The 4340-nt window shown below is 32.3% G+C and overlaps 1 long non-coding RNA gene across 1 annotated transcript; it reads left to right on the top strand.

Moving 5' to 3' along the window:
• Positions 1–454: 454 nt before the first annotated feature.
• Positions 455–4081, top strand: LOC145637941 (uncharacterized). The gene is made up of 4 exons (XR_014114551.1): positions 455–1035; positions 1417–1873; positions 1963–2054; positions 3575–4081. It is a non-coding gene; the product is annotated as an uncharacterized LOC145637941 (long non-coding RNA).
• The last annotated feature ends 259 nt before the right edge of the window (positions 4082–4340 follow it).

The raw sequence follows: 4340 nt of genomic DNA, 5'->3' as shown, positions 1-4340 counted from the left end.
TGGTTTGGGTGAATATTTTATTTCTTGTATATATTCTGCACCTCCCCTAAAGGTATTCTCTTCTTTTCTCATGGTATTGTCAAACATTGGAGAGGACTCCCATAAATAGGATGTATTGATGACTTGATGTTTGCAGCTGAGAAGGGAAAGCCGAAGAGTGGTGCAGTGGTGTTTAATGTTAAGTACTTTGGTTTGTGGGACTGGTGTGAGAAATTATAGGATAAAATATGGGAGTTTAAAAGGAAAATTTAGCTTTTATTAGCCAAAAGATTAGGTAAATTGGGAAGTTTGATTCAATTGAATTGTGATTAAAATTGAGAAAATGCGTTTGGTTTTGAGAAATTTGAATGTGAGGAGCTTTATTGAGATTAAAAAGGCTACCATAAGAAGAGGAGGGAAGTGATTGAGTTTAGGGTTGTTGTTGCTAGGTGGTTGTTGCAGATGTCTGGTGGTGGCTATTTGATGTTCATGTCATGGGATTGACTGCAGCAATGTAAATGTTCTGTAGCATTACTAAAAAGAGCATTTTCCTATTTAATGATTTGATCTTGATTTACAGTAAACCAAATTATATTATATTGATACAATTTTTAAGTTGTGAACTTAGCATAGTAATTGTTAACATGAATAGATTTACTATACTTCATGTCCAACATTTTTAGAAGAGTAGCTATTTCCAACTTGAAAGTTAGTATCTTTCGAGGGATTTAAAATTCTCAAGTCACTGCTTCTTTCTATGAAAAATACTCATCTGATTGGCTGAAACTATGAACAAGTCTTAAGATCATTTTAAACTGTATGTTAACAGTATATCTATAGACTATCCCTAATTCTTCTTGTTTGAATATGAGGATGAGCTAACTTGCTTTCGAAGAATTCCGAACACCTACTTTCCAAGACTTTTTGAATTCATTTTGGGACCTTAAGTCTAGAAAGCAAACAAACGCTGATGTGAAATATATTTACGGACAAGAGGGTGCTTGGTCTGTAAGAGACCATAGGCTTCCTCTCATTGCAATTATGTGATTAGCTAAAGTGAGTCACTATTTTGATTATTAGATGCATATATAGCAGTATGCAGAAATCAGTCCAGTATATGTATACAAATCATGTAACTTCAATTTCTTTATCCTTTCATTGTTTTGTTGGATTGTTGGATAAATCTCAACGTGTGTAATTCGGGAACATTATGTAGAAGAGTAAGATTTTAAAGGATCATTTTACTACTCTCTGCTTCTTATTGATGTATAAGAGTTCGTTCTTACAAGTTATCTCAGTATTTGCTCACTTTTCCTTGGGACAAAATTATACACTGATTGGGTGTTTTGCTTTCTTTTTTTTTTTTTTTTAATTTTATTTTGTGGATGAATTTTTACCATGTTGATTTTGCTTGTCTATTGTGGGTTTTGTTCTCAGTATGTCCATGAGAAATTGATAGAGTGCAAGCATCCAACTGCCTGGAGTGAGTTTGAAATGGGATTGATTAATGAGGAACGGAGATCCTATTTAGAGGAATCGAGCCCAATAAATGTGTTCCTCTAATTTAAATATCAAGTCCTACAACTATTTTCGTGTACAAGAGTAGCCGAGTACATCCTTGACACACACGAGTCTAGAAGTTTGGGTCAACATTCGAGGGTGGCTAAGATACCTGCTCACCAAATGCTTAGTGAAATTGCCAAACTCCTGAAAAGAAAGGCTTAGTCTAATTAGGGACAAATATGTCGAAAATGAGGTAAATGGAGATATTTTGATAAGAAGTAGTTATCCTTGTTCGTGTTTTTTGGAATTCTCTTGAGACATATCTTCTTGTTGATTTGGTTAGCATATGAAAGCTAAGGTTGCACAGCCATCTGTTGCTCATGGTATAAATGTAGGTGTTTAAATTAAACCTATTGAAAAGGTGTAGAGAGTACCAACAGGATATGTTTTAACTTTTAAACTTGATTGCTTTGTGGATAGGCTATCTTTAAACCAACCAAAAGCTCCCTTTAGGTTCCCTGAGAAGGCTTCACTAAATTGGTCTACAGAAACAGTTGCTGAATTTTTAAGAGGTACTCTCTTGACCTTTTCTCATACATTAGTGTGTTAGCCTACATTATTTGTTTATTTCTCCCTGAGCAAGGAGCTTCTACCTGCATTACTTCTTCCAGGTTTGCTTTTGAAATGCCTGTTGAGAATGTGTTTCTTTATCCCTTTTATTGCACATGCACTGGTTTACTTTGGTTATCCTAAACGCTTGCATAATGTCTATGAGTTAATTAATTAGCTGACAATGAACTTGTTATGATTTAGTCTCGGTTTTTGGAGATTATAAAGCATTAGTAGACTAATACTTTTTTATACTGGTTTTTTTTCATTTCATTAAAGCAAATTGCTTTTAGCTTTGTTTTTCCTCTTGAATGATTTTAATAATTTGAAACTCGGGTGGTTGGATAGTTGGAAAGGACCTTTAATTTTGACGGGGGAAGAGGTGACTCAGTGGGGAAGAACCAAGTTGCTATTATAAAGCATTTTTAGCCCACTTTGGTGATATGGATAGTGAAAACTGAAGTAAACTAAAGATATACTTTTGACTTTTCATTTTGTCTTCTTTATCCATGTTGGACACTCAACACTTTGACAAGGGTATTATCTTAAATCACATAATTGTAGAAGAAACTTTGAAAACAAAAGGAAGGAAACAAAGGTTTAAACACAAAATATATGATGATTCTAATCTAAAATAACAAGGACAATGTTGTCCAGCACTCTATCTTAGTAGATCCTCCCATTTGCAATAGAGTAGATCCTTCCATTTGCACGGAATATGCTCCCCTGGTAATGCTCTGTAATGTAGTTATTTTTATATAGTGTAATTGAAAAATAAATAGATAGAAAGAATTTGTTAACGATTTTCTATGACGCAATATCACAAATAGACGTGTAGAGAAGTAGAGAGAGGGAATGGAGATCAACTTTAGACACAGGGGAATGAGTGAAGAGGGGGGTCAAGTTGTAGTTAGCTATATAAAATTGTAAAAACATAGGAGCACGTTTAAAAGATTTTAGTAATTATATTTTGATTTTTTTTAGTAAGCGATATTTAATTCTTAAATAAGAAGATTTCCCATGGCTATGAAGAATGCTATAACTTAAATTTTGCATGTTATATATAGTCTTGTGTATATAAGAGGATTACTTTTGTTGAGTAAAGGTTGTTTATTTTAAATATGCTGAAAAATTATTTGGATTGTTTGACTCGTCACATGCTTGATCAAACAATTAAAAAGGGCAATACTTAGTTTCAAGATTGCAATTTGTTATATTTTTTTTACCTTTTTTTAGGACAATATATTTCCCATAAATTAGCTTTCTAGAGAGGTATGCTACATAGCCATTGTCTCTAAATACTGTTGATTGATGCAAAGTCATGGTTGGAGGTCATTAAGTGAGAGTTTATTTTCATTGAATTTATACTCAAGCTCCCTAAATACATACGTGGTAATGAGTTTGTTTTCATTGAATTCAAATTTTCAATATGTTTGGCAGGAAAGTGAGGGTGTTTATTTGCTTATTTTATTTGATGCTGCAGGTTGATGGGATACCGACCATACGAATGTCGCTCGATCTCAATTGTAAAATCAAAACCAATTAAGCAAGATGAATTGTGATGTGTAATAGAGGATAGTTTTTTATAATTAATCAAAGGTAGCTTTTATTTCCACAAAGAATATGTTGTACAAGATGCAGCCTTTGACGATGAATACAATTTTTTAAGGGTGAACAAATTATTTAGGCATGGGCAAACTATACTGAGGTGAGCAAACTATTTTAGGGTAATGTAATTTGAATATGATATTTAGGAGTGAGAAAATTCTTTGGAGGTGAACAAATTATTTTAGGGTAATGTATGGGTGAGCAATTTATTTAGGAGTGAGGTAACTTGTATATGATTTTTAGAGGTGGGCAATTTATTTTTAAGTGTGTTAATTGTATATGACATTTAGGGGGTGAGAAAACTATTTAAAGGTGGATAATTTTGTATGATTTCTAGGGTTATAAATTCTATAAGGATAAGTAAATACTTTAGGGGTGAGTAATTTTTATCAAGGTGAGGAAATTGTATACAATATTAATATTTTTTGAAAAGGTATACAATATTAATATACTTATATACTATATGAATAATATGGCTATACTTAATTACAAAATGCTTTATTATTCTTACATTTTCCATCAAATATCATATTATAATCTGACAAAACAATAACAACGGTATCTCATGATGATAAATAAAACAATAAGTATTATTACAAATTAACTTACGCTACCATATTACCGATACTTAATATTAGTTT

This window comes from Chenopodium album, chromosome 7 (assembly GCF_948465745.1).
Source record: "Chenopodium album chromosome 7, dcCheAlbu1.1, whole genome shotgun sequence".
Taxonomy (NCBI): Eukaryota; Viridiplantae; Streptophyta; class Magnoliopsida; order Caryophyllales; family Amaranthaceae; genus Chenopodium; species Chenopodium album.
The sequence above is the reverse complement of the archived record's forward strand: the minus strand, read 5'-3'. Positions and strand labels throughout refer to the sequence as shown.